The 17,987-nt window shown below is 44.8% G+C and overlaps 1 long non-coding RNA gene across 1 annotated transcript in view; it reads left to right on the top strand.

Annotated features, from left to right (window-relative positions):
* Window positions 1-17,987, top strand: part of LOC135361730 (uncharacterized) — a 51,412-nt gene that overhangs the window by 28,664 nt on the left and 4,761 nt on the right. Inside the window, exon 4 of the long non-coding RNA XR_010405527.1 lies at window positions 3,156-3,264. This is a non-coding gene — a long non-coding RNA (uncharacterized LOC135361730). The remainder of the gene's footprint in view (window positions 1-3,155; window positions 3,265-17,987) is intronic.

The following is a 17,987-nucleotide window of genomic DNA, read 5'->3' as shown; positions in this document are numbered from 1 at the left end:
AGGTGCCCTTATCCAATACCTTAAACAAGAAAACTTTATAATCCATATTCTGAAGCTGAAGGAATTAAGGTGAAGTGACTTGCCCAGAGTCAATAGAAAGTGGTAAGTGGAAAAGCCAGGACCCAGGATCCAGGTGTCCTGTTTTCTTTTATGATGGTTCTTTATTTGATTAATCAGAACACCCACTTCTCTTACAACCACTAATGAATAAAGTTAACTGAATGTTATCCTGGCTCTAAAGTGTGACTGTAAACTAAGGAGACCTTTACCTTCACGTGCACTTTGACAGAATTTGCAAATCCAAAATTCACATAGAAGTTGTTCTTTAAAGTAATTTATTTGGAGATGATATGCACATATGACTTCATTTTTCTTCTCACACTGTTTGTGAGTTGAATGAGAAAAAGAAAATGGCTTGTTATTTCAGAGTCATACTCAATTTCAATTCAATTTGATTCAACAATCATTGGTGAGGTAACTAGCATGTGTCATGCACCATGCTGGGCACTGGAGGAATAGAGGGTGATAAGACACGGTCACCTCCATCTGCCTGTAGGGATTTACGGACTCACAAAATCAGTGAGTCTAATAAAGCGGTGCAGAGGCTACTGTCATGGCCCAAGAAGGGAATGGTCAGTGGGTGGAGGCAGGTTGCTGGGGGTGGGGGGGCTGATTCTTAAGGATGAAGAGGCAATTCCCAGGCATAGAAAGGGCAGGAATTATTCCAGGGCGAGGAAAGCTGACACATGGTCAAATAGTTGCTAGATCAACCAAGTTGCTAGGAATCTGGATGCCCGAAGTTGAATGTCTGGAGGTCATGTCAAGAGATAGGGCCAAGCCAGGTCCTGTATGTCACCCTAATGGACAATGGTGATTGGAGTTCACCGTTTGACAAGGGGAAGCCAAAGAAGGATTTTAAGTAGAAGAGTAACCATGAGCACAATAGTTGGCAATTCTAGCTTTTGACCCTCATGAGGGTCCTTCCTCTTCTTCTCTCATTTGTTACCTTTGCCCTCTGCTGAAATACACTTTCTGCTGTCCAGGTTAATAACCAGCCAGTTCCAGCAAAGCCCCTGGGAGCCTCCTTAGTCAGAGACCCCATATGCTCACACTGCGATTTTGGGTCCCAAATTGTATTTGCCTGCTTTGTTTACCAGACTTGACCTAAATGACCAACCACATTACCTGATAGTCAAGATCAAAGAAGTAGAGACTTCCCACTAAGCAAAACAAAGTGCGAATTCCTGTTCCACATGCTTAGGTATTCCAAGTTTGAGGCTATGACCATCCTTGGTGCTGCAAGATTGGTGAATTTTAGAGGTGAGTAGATTGAGTAGTGACTTCAGGAGAAAGTCATCTATCTGCTTTCTGACCAGCTGCTAAGCAGCAGGTGAACTAGCATCAAAACCACAAATGTCTCCAGTCTTTCTCTACCCCTGGGGACCTACCATTCTCCCACAGGCTCCTGGAGGAAGAGGAGCGTCCAGACCCACCAGACGCCTAAATGGCTCCCTCCTTGGCCATCCCAAGGCTACAGAGGCTTTATCAAAAGCTGCTCCAGCCCCTCTCCCAAGTAGACAATTTCCTGTCTCTGCTCCAACCTCTGTCTTCCCATTTCGTCTCCCACCAACCCAAGCCCCTAAAGCCACTTCTCACCAACTTGGTTTACAATCAGCCTGGTTTGGCACCAGGGGTCTCAAGATGAAAGCTCTAGGAACACTAGCCTCTGCTCCAGGGACAACACTTTGGGGGACACTCCACCCTCACTCAGCTGCCCGTAGTCCATTCCTGCCTGGCCCAGCAGAAGAACAATCATCTCATGTCATATTTGCAAACTGTTAGATGAGTAACAAAAGCAACCTCATTCTGATTGGCCTGATAGCTTAATGCCTTTTTTCCCCTTGTTTGAGGATTGCCTGGAACATCGGCAAAGTTTATACAATATAAAATCATCAGTGGTGTGTCCAGGACCTACAAGATGTATTTATTTCACAGGCAATCAGGGTTATACAAACTTCATCACTTCAATTACCTAAATTGTTTAAGTAAAAAAAAATTTTTTTTAAAAGAGCAGCACACGAATTTATAATTTAAAGAATATGCAAATATAACTCTTATCTCCCTGTGCTTCCTTCACTAATATTTTAATTATCTTTGATTCTTCCTTTGAAGGATGAAAACTTTAGAAGTACATGCTCCTTATTTCTTTTGAGCCTTTTATCTTGCCAAAATTTTTAGAGAAAGATATTAAAAACTGTCATTATTATGTACTGTGGGCTCCCAGTGGGGAGGAGGGAGACTGTTGCAGCTGATGTTGATCTAGGGGTAAAGGGGGAAATAGCTGGGATGGAGGGAATGACAGAAGACTCCTCCTCCCCCAGGAGTAGAACCCATGGTTCAAACCACTAAGCTTGGGGAGTGGTGCTGAGTGTGATCCAGACTGAGCTGGTCCATGGGGGATTCTATTTGAGTTGAGCAGGTAGAATTGAGGGTAGGATTTCTGAGAATTTGGGTGCTCTATGTATATCCAACATGTTTATCCAACATGTCCATCTGTCCTGGGGAAGAGACTGGAAGGAACAGGGCCCCAGCCAATTGGATCAGAGCTTAGGGATGGGCCCTAGTCCCAAAGGGAGCTGGAGAGGGAATTGGAATCAGAAATCATAGCAGAGAACAGTCTGACAGATGGACCGTATGTGGTTGCCTGTGATAGGAAGACTAGGCTGCAGCTCCCTCTTCTGTGGACACCCAAAGGCAGATTCATTCTTGCCAGGATCACTGGACACTGGGCATGGAGCTCTTTCCGGCTCCCCCTCAATAGCAGGGAAGGCTGTGCATGCATTGCAAGCCCGGTCTTGCATCGGCTCAGAGACCAGGCTGGATGAGCCTACAGATCTTGGAACTCCTTTCTTCCTATTCCAGAAAGCTTTCTTTTCTCTCTGCCTTCTTACCTATCCACAGATATTATTGTCTTAATGTACAGTTGTCACTTTCCAGGTTACAAAGCAATTTCATACATACTGCCTCAAACAGAATCTGATACCAGCCCGAAAGATGAGTAAAGGAGGAATTACTACAGATGAGGAAATGGAAGACGAGTAAGTTGGCCAAGGTCACAGAGTAAATCCTGTTATTTTGCTCCCCACTCAATATAGTACTGCCCACATTCTGAGACAAGTTCCAAGGATGTCTACAGTAAGCTGCTGGACCAGAAAAGCCAGGATTCTGATGAGTTCCACGTTGGGCACTGGGAGCCTTAGCTGGGTGAGTTCCCTGGGCTCTTGCTTCTTGGGTCTATAGTCCCCTAACTGGGCTTTTCCACCCTGTGATATCTGTTTCTGGAATGTACCTGCCTAAGCTCATCAGGCCCACCTGCTCCTTTCTCTGTTGAATGATGCTCCTGGATTTGGACCTAGATCCTCACAATTTGTCTGCAAAGCCTATACCTGTCTCTCTTGTGTAAGGAAGTGGTAGACTAGTTATCTCTAGATCCTTTAGGGCTAAGGGCCTGGAGGAGCAAGCACTTGGGTAATAAATATTTCCTGCTTCACATTTTATTCCCTCTCATGAGGAATTTCTCGTGTATCTGTTTTGGTGATTTAAAGATTATGTCTCTTTTATGGATGGTGGTCTTGCTGTTATGATGATCTCCAAGAGTCTTTGCTGTTTGTGGGGTGTGGAAGTAAATGTCCATGCCACACACACGAGTGCTAACGGGTGACAATTAATTCATTTAAAGTCACAAACAAGTCATAGATGAGACAGAAAGAGGCTCTAAATCTCTTTCCTCCTAAACTCTGTCTTTCTCTAAAATGACAGGTAACACTGGAGAGCCTGGATTCCTCTTCTGTTCAGTGGGGACAAAGGGCTAGTTATAAATCTCCTGCAGTAAAAAAATGCCGAGAAAATGATCAAAAGAGACATGGTGCTACCAATCATTTTTTTCACATCGTTTGGTCTCCTTCCTAACATCTAAAGCAAATGCTCAGAGAAAACACTAAAGGTGGGGCGGTCACAGTTTAGAGTTTTACCAAATGCTCAGCATCACCGCCTTTACCCTCCCACTGCCAAGTTCCAAAGGTACTTAGAACTCTGGCTCTCTGGACTTGGCTAGAGGTCCAGGATGGGCCTCAGACAGGGATGCTAGTCATGAAATAAGTAAACACATCCATGCAGTAGCCTGAGCACTGGCTGCAGTGGGTCTCAAGGGCTTGTGGCTTTTTGGCTGTGTTTGAAAGTGGACCAGACAGGCTTTGACATGGGAAAAGATGATACTGTCCTTATCACTTTATGTCTTAGGTTGGGTACCCTAGAAGCTGGGCCCCAGGTGAGGATTCAGATAGGTATAACTTGGTAGGGCAAGGCTCTAGGAGAAAGGGAATGAGGGAAGCAGAATGAGACGGAGGAAGGAGTTAAGCCAGGATGTCAGCCCCGCTACAGTCTAGCTTCGATCTGATCCCAAAGGAGTATGGATTATATCACAGAGCTGGTCTCACCTTGAGACAGGGCTGTAGCCGTTTGACCACATCAAGCAGACATTGGTCGACTGCCCTGAATAGAGGTGATGGTGTAATCTCCAGGACAAAGGGCTCACAAGCTGTGAGCCCTTCACAGCTATCCAGGAGGGGCACCAACGAAGTCCACCTAGTACATGGGTCTGAATGGTAATCATCACGGGCCATTTGGCAGAGCTGAGGCCAAAGAAATACCGATCATATTTTGGCTTCCTGGTATTAGATTAAGCAGGTTATATTGGGAGACTGATCTAGGTTTGGTGAGTCCTGAAGCTTATTACAATTTAGGGAGTCTTCTTCAAGAAAAAGGACACAAAATGACTTCGAAATTAGATTCACAGCCTGTGCAGGTGGTAGTAATGAAGGATAGTTGGAAGAAAGACAGGCAGGGACAAGGGGTCCCTGCCCTAAGAAGAAACCACCCCTGAAAGGATTTTACACCCACCCGGGAAGGACCCTCCACCCTTTCCCATGTGATAGGTAGATGACAAAAACCTAATTGGATGACAGGCGCATGGAGGGTTAAATCAGATTAAAAGAGCCTGCCAACAAGCTCATAAACATTCCCCCCACCCCCCCAGACTTAGAAACTCTGTGGCAACCCTCTCAGATCCCCTTCCTCTTCAGGAGCTTTGTACTATCATTCAATAAACTTTGCTTTGCTGCGCACCACTATTCATCTGGTCTACCTCTTCATTCTTCAAAGCGGTGTGACCAAGAACCACGGGCACCAAAAGAAAAGAAATCCTGCAACAGTAGGTCCTGAAACTAAAGCTTTGTTAGTCCCATCCATCTCTGGGTGTTTTGGCTCCTTTGTGCAGAAGAGAAGGCGGAGAATCACAGTTGAAGTGAAATTGCCCAAGGACATCAATCAAGGAAGTGGCCGGAGCTGGAGCCCTCTCCTTTGGGTTCATGGTCCAGAGCCTGCTCTGTGATAACACCAGTCAAGCCCACAGCAGAGGGCTGCGGGCAGGGTCAGGAGATAACAAATGAGAACATGCTTTGTAAGCTTTCCCTGAAGGGTCATGTGGCTATAAGGCATTATGATTCAATGGGCAATTGATCTGGGAGATGGGATGTTGTCAACTTGAATAATTTGTTCAAAGGATATATATTCTCTCCTGGGTTTTCCACAGTGGCTTGCTAGGTTTGTACAATAGCAAGTATCTCTGGTTTGATTCAAAGTTGCAAGCTCCCCAAATTGGCATGAGTAATAAATGGATAAATCTCCCAGGCTTGTGGCTACTTGCCTAAGCATGAAAACAGAACACAGAAGCTTTATCGTAAAAAACAAGAGAATTCCTCCTTATCACTGTACCAGGATGAACAGTTGATAAACACTCAACGGTTCTTAAGAGAGCAGGTTGAGGAGATAAGAGAAGTAAGGAGTGGTCTCTGGAATTTATGGTGCAGAGCAATAATAGAGTAGGTTCCTAAAAACGTTTTCTCTGTCCAAAAACTGTTGCCAATGGTCACAGCTAACTCTAGATCCTGGATGTACCAGTTTATGCCCAGTGAGTTTTTCTTCACCCAAGTTTCATCAGCAATGGGTCAGAAGGGCCCACCAATGAAAATAACTGGGGGTCAATAAACTGGGATTATGTTGAGCCCAACGTAGCTCATTTGCATTATAAGGTCTATGGAGAATAAAGGCATGAGAGCTTGAGAGTTGCCCCTCTTCTATTTATATCACTGGCCTGCCCACCTTGCATGAGTAGAAATGACTAGTAGCGTGCTCTTTCTCCATCATTTCCTAGCCTTTCTCGGTTTTCGTACAGCAAGGTCATTTCTTTTAAGTGTGTGTCAACTCCTAGGGCACTGGTGCTAGGGGTGGGCCATGTGGGTATTCCCTCTCACCACTTTGTTTATAGAGCTACTCTCTGCTTGGCCTTGGAGAAGGTTCTTTAGGGCCATGAAGGGTGGGTAGGGGTGGAAGAATGGGTGTGGGTGGGGGCTGATGGGTAGGATGAAGCACAGAAGGTGAGGAAACTGGGTTGTCAAAATCCTGGGATTTTAGGATCTTGTGGCTTTGAGATGCAACTTTCATTGCTTCAGTACACTGAAGATAAACTCCTTGAAATAGAAGTGAGCCATTGGCTGAGGCTGGTATGCGAGCCAGAGAGGGAACCACATCTTTGGAACTTCCCTAACTTTTTTGCATCCCAGAATTCTAGGTCAAGGGCTGCAAACAACAGTTACTTGGGTATTAACATTTAGCGATGTATTTGACGATTTACTTAGAGAAGCAATAACCCAATAAAGCCAATTGTAAGGAACTCCTAAATTAGAATGTGTGTTGTTTAGACCTTTGTCTGTGGCATGTGACACTGCTTGCTACAGCCAAAAAGGAACAAAGAAGAAAACCAAATTGATTTCCACTTTCCCTCAGAACAGAAAATGCACAAACATGGGATACGAGTTAGAAGGTCTGGACTTTCTGTGCTAACTTTCTAACATTGGCCAAGATCAGTAAAATGGAAACCACTCTCATCAGTAAAATGGAAGGGACAATGGGAGTTACCGTATCTGAAAAGAGAGAGGGTATGAGGATTGTGATTAGAAATATTTTGAAGTGTAAGAGAAAAAATAGTTTCTGTTGGAAATAATAGGACTTAAGGTGACACCATGGGCATGACCCTTCCATTGTCCCCACATTTCCATTTCTAACACCAATCCCACTGAAACAGGTCATGTGGCCACAATGCCCATCCCACGAGCCCTTCTCCTCTCAGCACTCTTTGGATAGTAGTGAAAGAAGTTGCAGCCAGTGTTTATTGAGCATGTGCAAGGAGCTTTATCAATATGTGTTAAGTGCTTTATCTCATTTATTTCTCACTATAAGCCTTTGTGGTATCATCATTTTTTAGATGTGGGAACTCAGGGGTTAAGTCACTTGCCCAAGATTACACAGCTGACAGAAATATAGTTCTTTCACCCTCTCTAAGTGTTCTTCTCATTCACTCTAACTCAGATCATCCTTTTGCTGTTGCTGTTAATTTGGTCTTCTGGTCTTTTTCTGAGGTTTCCACCTTAGCTGCCTGTTAATTTCATTGGCATATCTACAAACTCAAATGGATCTAGTGAGGTAAATCCTATTAGGTTGCATACTCTATGAGAAGAAGGAATTGTGCCTGTCGTGTTCATGGCTGTATCCTCTGACACACGGTAGGTACTCTATCCATATTTGTCATATGAATTATTTGTTATTAAAAAAGAATGGTATGTCCATAGAGATTTGCTTTTGGGCTGAGGTCAGGCTTCTTGAAGCTCTGGGTCTGGGATGATGGTTCCTGGAAGGTATTCTCTGGGACTTGAGGGTCTGGGCAGGCAGATCCCCCCAGGGCAGCCCCAATAGAACTACAGATGAAGGATTCATCCAGAATATATGTCTGGGTTCTGAAGACTGTTTGCAAGAATGCACGCAAATATCATGAGGTGGTATAATTGTTCAAGAGATGGATGTATGTCTGGTCTTAAGGCCAGAATGAAATTTCTCCTGAGAATCCTCATAAAGAGAGTCTTGCATGATGGTTATACCATGTTTTCAATGACATCCATGTAAGAGACACCATGGAGATATCCTATGGCTCTTTCCTATGGCTAAGCTCAGTAGAGGCGGATGGTAGTTTCCAGAAGTGCAATGAGAAGTCGTCAGGCCCAACCCTTGGATGCCACAGAAGAGGCAGCCCTCCCCCTGTTTTACTCATCTGGTCTCCCTAGCTGATTCCATGTCGGGGGTTGGCCCTCTGGGAGCAGTTGGACACCCTGGGGAGACTTCACTCTTGGATTTTTCTCAAGGCAGCACTAGAAATTTAAACACACGCTTTCATACACCCTGTGCCTTCTCTTTGACCCATTACTAATCCTGAAATGTGCTGGATCTAAAAGACCATTTCACTTGAAGGGAGCCAAAATAAGGAACAATCATACTTGCTTTCCAAATAAGACAATGGGAAAAATGCAAAACAACCCAGCAACCCAGCCACCCAGTTTGCTGCTGGTGCTCTTTGTTTTGATGCAAATTTAAGACAAACCCTACCCAGTAAAGAAAAAGGGGCAGGACAGGACCTGGTCCCCCAGAAAGGCAAGTTTGCATTCTCTCCCACGTGCTTGGCTAATGCCGAAGGGTTTTGGAAAAGCCACTTACTCAAAATTAACACAAAATTTTCCAGCCCTTGGGGAGTCTTACGATTTCCTTTGGAGCGGCAAAATAAATTTCAGACCTTATCATTTTGTCATTTAAAGTCCCTAAATCTAGAGCCAGTGTGATTAGGGACACTGGCGAGTTGCAGGGAAGAGCTCTCTCCCAAGACCTCGCCAGTGTTCCAGCGAGCTTGCCAGTTCTGCCTGTCTGTCCGGCTAGAGATTGTGTAATGCCAACACTCCTGGGAGACTGGGGAAGCTGAAAGGGACTGCCTGGTACTTTAACCTACCCCCGGCAGGTCCCCCACACAAAGAACTTCTTCATTGTCCCTCCGTAGAACCAGCTTGGACCACATCCTGCTGGATTTAAAGCTATCAACCACCCACGTACTGGCTCAGAGGTAGCTCTTTTCTCCTTTGTGCAAGTCAGGACTTCTGAGCTGACTAGCGTTGTACAACCCAATGACCGTAGCACCCGAAGGTGTGGCCTCCGAGTACACAGCGTGGCAAACGTAGGTTCCACTGAAGGCAGACCGCTGGCTGGGGCAGGTGACGGACACCAGGATGGGATTACTGCTCCCTGAAGGAGGCGGTGGGGGAGTTGTTGGGCAGCTCCGATTCCCCTTGGGGCAGCAGGATTACCGCTAAATTATAATCTCAGGGAGGTCCAGAAGTCCCTGGCTCAAAGAATTTATCTTTTAAATATGTCCACTGATAGGACCCTGTTTCTTGGTGAAAGCTGCTAGGCTTCAAGAGTGCCCTATGAAAATGTAATGACCTTATGGTGGGTTCTGCCTTAAACATGACCAGTTTTCTAGTAGAGACCATCAAGAGCAGGGAGGAAAAGGCTGGGGCAGGGATGGGGGGCGGGGGGAGGGCAGAGCCCCGGGTGGGCAAGGCTTAGACTGGAAGAGAGGTAGAAGAGGTTGAAAGAGAAACATTTTGTTTCCAGACTGCACTGCCTCCCATTGCCACCCGTAAGACAAAACAAGGCGTCGGGGTCCCTCTGTGCCATCAGTGGGTTGAGGACAGAGCCGGGTTGGGAAGGAAAAGGGGAGAAAGAAGAAAGGAGGAGAAGGGGAGAAAGGAAGGGTGCTTGGGTGGCTCAGGTGGTTAAGCATCTGCCTTTGGGTCATGATTCCAGGGTCCTGGGGTCGAGTCCCAAGGCTGGTTCCCCACTCAGTGGGGAGTCTGCTTCTCCCTCTGCCCCTCCCCCTGCTCTTGTGTGTGTATGTGTGTGTGTGTGTAAAAAAAAAAGGAAAGGGAGAAAGGAGACGCCTTGGGCGGGGGCGCGGCTAGCCTCCGCCAGTGTGGGGGGGTCATGCCCAGTTGTCCCCTCCAGCCATCGGCTGCTGACCGAAGGTCCATGGATGTGTCTGAAGGTGCAGGCAGTGGGGGAGAGTGGAAGGGGCACTGGCCTGGATGGCAGGAGTTCTGGTCCCTGTCCTGCAGGACCTGGCTGGGTCACCTCTGGGGTTTCTTAAACACAACAGGAGGGGTTGGTAGAATGGAACAGTTCTTGAGTGGTGAGTTGGTGATGATGGGACAGCCCTGCGATTCCACCACCAGTGGGGAGCAACACCCTGCCCAGAAGACGTCCTGATGAACCCAAGGGAGCAGCTGACTGTAGAGGCCTTGGTCGCCCCAGTTCCCACCCAGGGGCCTCACTGTTGGCAAAAAGTTTATAGGAGGAGTGCTTGGAGATGCTGCTACTCTTAATTCTTTTCTTTAACCTTGAGATAAGAGCGCCTTTGAGTCTCATGCAAGTCTCAAGTTATGTAACTCACTTTTAATAAAACTCTCCCTGACTGCTTTATATTCAGCCTTTTAGCTGCCCTGGTTTGAGGCTTTCATTGAATAGGTGGCCTTGTATTTATGCTAAGTGTTTTGTCTTTGTCTTTCAGATCTTGACAGGATACGAACATTGGTTTGTTTAGTAAACACTGAGGCCACTCTACCACCACCCAGCTACTTGGCGCATGGCCTGGGGAGGCCCTGGGAAAGCTTCCCTCTGAGCACAGGGCTTCAGGGGAACGAGCCCCAACCAAGGCAGATCTGCCTCCTTCCAGAACCCATAGCCCCTCAGAGAACCGGACAGTTTTGTTCTTGTCTGTAGATCCAATCCCAGGGACAAGCTGCGGTCATCGGCTACTCCTTAGAGTGGTAGTCCCAGGTGCTCTGTCCACAGTGTCGGCTGTAGTCCTTTTAATGAGCTATTTGCTAAGTTTTGTTTAGCGTTAAGTGCCGTGCTCCACCTTGCCCTGGAGAGGGCGCTCTCCGCGGGAGCAGGGTGCCCACAGGTGCGCTTTGTATCGGGTAGGTGCGCACCCATGCAACCAGTAACCACATGCTGACCACCCAGTGTTTCCTGGGCCCTGGGCATGCTGGGGTAGATGTGTACATAAATTAAAAAAAAAAAAAAAAAAAGGCTTAGAGCTATGTTGGCAAAACTAGAAGTTTCCTCAAACCCTCATGTTCTCTCCTGCTAAGCATTTGGGAGGTTGCCATCCCCTGATTCACTACTTAATGTGCTAGATCCCTGGGATGGGGCAAGGGAATGCAGGAGATGAATAAGACCTGTTCTCAAGGAATCCACTAGGCCAGTTTGTCGGGGGGCGGGGGGTGAGAACAGATGTGGAAATGAGTAACTGATTACAGTGAGGTTGGGGTCTTCAGAGAGTGATGCATTCAGGGTCATGGAAGCAGTAGTTGGAGGAGGACGAGAGGGCTCCAATTTTATAGAGTATGAGTGCAGCAAGGGTTTGACAGGAGAAGAGGGGGAAAAGCATTCAGGCACGAGGAACAGCATGTGTAAAAATATGGAGCCAAGAGAGGATTTGCTGGTTTCCAGAACAGGAACGAGTTGCTGCAACTTTATTACAGGTGCGGGGAAGGTGGGGGAGGCAGAAGAGGGAGAAGGCTTGGAGAAGCCATGGGGGATGAGGTTGGGAAGGTTAGCTGTGAACAGATTGTAGAAAGCCTGGCCCCAAGGCCTAGTAAGGCAAAGAGAAGTAAGTAGGGCAGCCCATAGAAATGTTGGTCTCAGGCTTCCTGCGCTGGTTGAGAAGGACCCGGAGTAGTCAAAAGGAGGCATATTTACAAACCTCTGGGTCCTGACTTGTTGCTGAAGCTCTGATTCTAGAAATTTGCAATAGCATTTGGACACATTCAGGGGTTGGGGCCTGTCTGGGAGACCTTTTAAAGAAAAAGAATACCAAATTGGATTACAAGAATGCTGGAGTGCCTCCCAGGGTCTTGGAAGAGTCTTGTACGAGTGGGGCACTGTGACATTCACCCTCCACCAGCCTCAAAGCGAATCCATCTCTGGAGCCTGAGTGGTGTTTATCTGAAATACTCCAAGTCAGAAGTAAGGCCCGGTTTTATGATTTCACAGCTAGTTCCCTGGGAGAAAAGTCTTTTGCTGCCAGGTCTTTCTGTACTATACATGAGTCTTGGTCCTGTGCCCTCTTTTCTACCTGCACCCTTTCCCTAAGTGACCAGCTTCTAGCACAATCCATGATGTCTTCTGGGCTCCGGCTCCCACCTGCCTTTCAGGCCACCTCTCCTCTCTTTCCCTGCTCTAGCCACAGGGGCTCTCTGTCTCTTCTCACATATGTGAGGCTCCCTCCCATCTCAGCACCCTTGCCTTGGCCCATCTGGGTCCCCTCTGCCCCCAGAGCCTCCTCTTCACTTTCGGGACACAGCTTCAATGGCCCCCCCTCAGGGAGGCTGTCCCTGGTCGTCCAACCTAATGAAACCTCCTAGTCACTCTCTATCGCACTGCTTTGCTTTCTTTTTAACTAACCAAACTCACTCATTTATTTATTATTAGTTTCAAGTATGCAACGTAGTGATTCCACAATGCATTACTATATGTATACTATACACTACTCAGTGCTCACCAAGGTAAGCGTAGTCGCCATCTGTCACCATACCACATTAGGACAATATTATTGACCATCAAAGTCATCTTATTTTTCATTTGGCCTTTTACTATCTGTAAAAATGTCTCCTCACCACATAAGCTGCTTGAGCGCTGGGACCTCGTTTGTCTTGCTTGCTGTGCTTTATCCTCAGCCCCTGGACATTCGACTTTAAAACAACAGAGTTTACTGACAGCACTCTTACACAATTATCATCCTTTGCATTTGGGTAGCACTTTCTAGTTTCCAAAAAACTTTCACATACGTAGTCTCACTTTTACCTCAAAGCAACCTGATGACGTAAGTAGGAGAGGGATTGTTATCTCATCTTAAACACGAGGTAATTGAAATTTAGAGGGGTGGAATGACTTGTTAGAATTTTCCAGCTAATAAGTGACAGCCCCAGTCCCCTCCCACCCAGACCAACTCTCTTTTCATTTTGGCTCATATTTTGCTAAGACTTGTTTCTTCTCCTGTTCCTCAGAGCAAGGGAATCCACCCACATAAGGATTGAGAAAGCACCTGTCCCCGTCCCTCTGAGAGCTTGGCTTCCACATAAAGATTTATGGCAGACAGTCTAAGCTTCACCTGTGGGCTGAGCAGAGAATGAGAATGATAATGATTTCCTTTGGACAATAACAACCCATCCCCTATGGGCAGCAGAATTTTGTTACCTATCATGAAAATTGAAAGGGACTTGAATTTTCGTTTTGATTTAATGTCGAAAGCATCAACTGCTGGGCAATTATACATATTTTACCCTTAAAGGCAAACCCATTAGCTGGTGATTGAAGAATGAAAGCCAAACTTGCTATTTTTAAAAAGAGAGGTATGACAAGTAATGTTTTTCTAAAATTGTCTAGAGAATCAGTAACAGAACAGGGAGTTCAGAAACTTGAAATTCCTGGTCCCAGTCAAAGACTGCTGGAAGTAAATTTCTAAAACTCTTCTGGGCTTCAATTCTCCATTAGTAGAGATCTTTAGAAAATGTTTATGCATTTAAAATACTCGCTGTGACCCTTGTATGGATTTTTTTATTGACAGATTATATAGAAATGTGTGCAAATCACAAAGAGCTCAGTGAATTTGCACAAAGTGAACACTCATGTGATCACCTCCCAGATCAAGAAATAAATCATGATCAGCCCCCCAGAGTCCTCCTCTTGCCTATCATTCCAATAACTACCCTTCCTGAACAAAGGAAACCACTATCTTGAGTTCTACCACAATAGATTAGTTTTATCTGCTTTTGAACTTTATACAAATAGAATCCTATTGCATGTAGTTGTCCTTTTTTTTTTTTTTTGGTCTGGCTTTTTCTGCTCCACATTGTGTTGGAAAGACTCATCCATATTGTTGGGTATAGTTATGGTTTGTTTATTCCCATGGCTCTTTAGTAGCTTATTGCCTGAATATGCTACATATCTATTCTGCTACTGATGGCCATTCGGGTTGTTTCCAGTTTGGGGAATATTATGAATAGTGCAGCTATGACCATTTTTATATATGTCTTTTGGTGAAAATATATGTGGATTTCAGCTGGGTGTAAATCCAGGAGTAAAATTTCTGGATCATAGGATATACTTATATTTACAGATACTGCCAAAGAATTTTCCAAAGTGGTTTTAGCAATTTCTTCTTCCATCATTGATGTATGACAGGCCCAGTTGCTCTACATTCTTTTCAACACTTGACATTATCTATCTACTCGTTTTAGCTGTGCTGGAATGCGACCAATGATGGATTTTAATTTATTAAATTATACCAAATTAAATTAGTTATAATTTAATAAATGTATTTGTGGAATGGTACCTAAGAAACCCGAGATTGGGTAAAGATTAGATCAATTTTGATGCTCAGTTATATTCTTATGTTGCTCTCTAATTCCTTCGTATATGTAGCTTCAGCCTACCCAACAAGATGGCAGGCTTCTTGAAGTCAAGGGCTTTGTCATAAACTTCTTTCACATTTGTTGTAGCCCTTAGCACAGTGCTGAGTAGTTCTGATTGAATTTGGTTGAACTGAATAATGGAGGCAAACCCACCAAGGTCTATGCAGTATCTCTCTGTTCCCAGTTCCTTGCCTAATCACTGTTTTCAGGCACTTCCTAGGGTGATGAAAGGATCAGAGAGGAGTTCTAGAAAATCTCCAATTCCTTGATTTTCTACCGGAGCCTGCATTCCAGGTGCTTTAAAACTCTTTAGGTAGAATGAGCCCTTCTGTTTTCAACAGGATTTTCCTGAGGCATGTACCTCAGGCCACCAGAAAGTAGAACAGACAGAAGACTGTCTTATCCTGCGTTATCAGGAGGAAGCATTGTTTGTGTCCTTCCGTGCTTGAAGGGGTGCTTTGGACTCAAAATGTCTGGTCTGATTACGCTAGCCTAATTTCCGTGTAGCTGCAACCAGTTTGATAGAAATTTCTCCAAAGGCCACAGTAATCTCTATGATACTTAGTTCCCTGTTTTGCTGATTTTTTTTTTATCTGCCCTGATTTTTAAGAACTATTTCTGTCATCTCATCAGCTAAAGAATCTGTACTCAATTGTCCACTTCAACATGCAGCTGTATCATGCTATGCACATTTTTGTTCATACTGAATGTTGGCTATTTCTGGACTGAGATCCTGAGACGTTAAGTTAGTACATTTTTACTGTTCTGATTTAGTTTGGAATTAGGCACTTACTGAAAATAATTGGTAGAACTTTCCCTCCATTCCCATCCCTGGCCCTCCAGTTTTGGACTCTGACATTTAGCAAGTAAGATAGGTTTTAACAGATGTGGTCATTAAATGGGAATTAAAGAAGGAAGAAAATGGACCTTGAGAAACATGTATAGAATGCTGACAAAACAGAGCCAGTTTTCAGAGTCCATTTGGGCCACCTGCTATCAGACCTATCAAGGTAAGTGCATGTGTGTGTGTGTATGTGTGTGTGCATGAGTACCTGTGTGTCTGTGTGTCTGTGTGTAGGGGGTGGAAGAAATGAGAAATCCCTGAAAAGAATACTGTGGTAAGATCCCAAAAGCATATCAGTTAGTAATTGTATACAGTCACTAATGGGAACAGGCTTGTTCTGCAAGCTGAAATCACGATCAGTAGGTAATCAGATCTAGTGCGCTGGGGCCTCCCCCGACACGGTGATTGTTGTAGACTAGACCAGAACACAATAGTATGTTTGATTCTTTCCTCTTTCTCTCCTATCAGGACTGGCCAGCTTCCCAAGATTTGTGGGGAGAGGGAGGAGGGCTGTGAGTTTCAGAATGTTTCTCCGTGGGGGATGGGCCTCATGGCTCAGCCCTTCTCAGAGATCATATGTCTCCTATCATGTGTGTAACACATGTATGTCTCTTCCTTCATATATGCATTTTCTTTTCTTTTCTTTTTTTTTTTTTTAAAGATTTTATTTATTTATTTGAGACAGAGAGAATGAGAGACAGAGAGCATGAGGGGGGGGAGGGTCAGAGGGAGAAGCAGACTCCCTGCCGAGCAGGGAGCCCGATGCGGGACTCGATCCCGGGACTCCAGGATCATGACCTGAGCCGAAGGCAGTCGCTCAACCGACTGAGCCACCCAGGCGCCCCGCATTTGCTTTTCAATCTCAGATTGAACTGGCTATGACTTATCAAATTCAGGTACATTAGGCAAGTCCATGTGGAGTTTTGATTAGGTAGCCAGGGGCCATAAACTTGGGATGGATCAAACAGGCAGATGAATATGAAATGGAGTCTGTAGCAAGCTGGAGAATCTACTTCCCTTCCAAAGGGGGATCACTAGTCAGCTTCAGACAATAGTCACTATGTGACCCCATGGTCAGATCTGATTTTTTGAAAAAAATCCAGAAATCCAGATTTTTAAAGATGTGATTTCTTGATTTTTAAATGTTTGTAATTAATTTAGAAATTTTAAAAACCACTTTATAGGCTAACTATGTGAGGACAAAATAAAACAAATCTGTAGGTCCTCATTTGGCTCCCAACCCTGGGCCTCCAGGTTAAATTGACTTTCTGCAGAGAAAAATCCAACTTATTAAAGTTACTTTAACTTATGGGAGACTATGTTATAAGGATATGTGTGACAATAAGATAAACAGGATTTTCAACTATGCAGTAAAGCCTCAAAGAAACCCAGGACCTCTATTAAACAATCCAGGTCAAGGGATGAACAGGAACAACATCTAACTGGTACTTACTGAGTATTGGAAGGTCCTTTATCACCATCAGTGGTACAACTTATGCTTCTCAATTGGTTTCAACATAAGCTGCCTATGACTCACATTAATTTTTTTGGTACTTGTAGAATTCTTGACTGGGTCTCAGGGCTTCCAGGCTTGCTCCTAGCCTGTCTGTGAAGGGTCTTCATTACTTCAGTTATGCCCAAATTTAGGGGTAGAGGGTGGAAGAGTCATTATCCTTGTGTCAAGTGGATTGTTGGAACAGGAGCAGCAGCTGGTGGGTCAGGGTATGTTTGGAAATCATGTTCCTCTCTAAGACAAACAATATGGCGGCCTCTCCATCAGCCATTCCTCCCTTCTTCCTTACTAACAATATCTCAATTTGTTCAGATATCAGGCAACTTATGTGCTTCAGGGAAATTTGATTTCAACCCAAAGCAGGGTGGATCTTGATTACATTAAACCAATCACAGCAAGGCCATTTTCCTCGTCAAAGTTTAGGAATTGTCATGAGTAGCAATTTTGAGCAGTGAGATTGCAAGAAATTTTAAAGAAAGCTTAAAATTAAATTAAAATTTAAAAAACTAAATTAAAACGTAAAATTCCCTCTGAATAAAAGAGATTCAAGGCAAGAAATAGACCCTCTTTTGTTCACACTGTGGCATCTCTACGGAGCACTTACAACTTTGGCAGCCAGTTTGCAACTGTAGAGGATAAATGTGAGGACAAGGGTCAAGATTTTGGTTGGAGGAAGGAAGAGGAGAGGAAGGAGAAGTAGAAAATTGGAAAACACATTGCAACCAGATGTCTTAATGATGTCATTGAACAGTAAGCTTATCAACCCTGAAACCATTTTACCTTTGAACTTACTGTTACATGAGATACTACATTCTCCTTTTTGTTGCTGATGTTCCTGGTTGGGTTTTCTGCTATTTTCAGCTTAAAGCATCCTAATGTATTATATTATAATGTTATACTTCCACTTGAAGTAATGAAATAGCCTAGCTTTCCCTTCAAGATTAAATTGTGTCCTCAAAAAAAGTGTTTACTAGAAGCTGCCTATGAGTTTATTGCCCTTTGGGACGTCCGGGTGGCTCAGTCGGTTAAACGTCTGCCTTCGGCTCAGGTCATGATCCCAGGGTCCTGGGATCGAGTCCCACATCGGGCTCTTTGCTCAGCAGGGAGCCTGCTTTTCCCTCTGCCTGCCGTTCCCCCTGCTTGTTCCCTCTCTCTGTCT

The sequence above is a fragment of the Mirounga angustirostris genome, unplaced genomic scaffold (assembly GCF_029215605.1).
Source record: "Mirounga angustirostris isolate CCGP_5_RB_7025 unplaced genomic scaffold, mMirAng1.0.hap1 SCAF_10, whole genome shotgun sequence".
In the NCBI taxonomy this organism is placed as follows: Eukaryota; Metazoa; Chordata; class Mammalia; order Carnivora; family Phocidae; genus Mirounga; species Mirounga angustirostris.
Note: the sequence above shows the minus strand (reverse complement) of the source record. Positions and strands in the feature narration are given on the sequence as shown.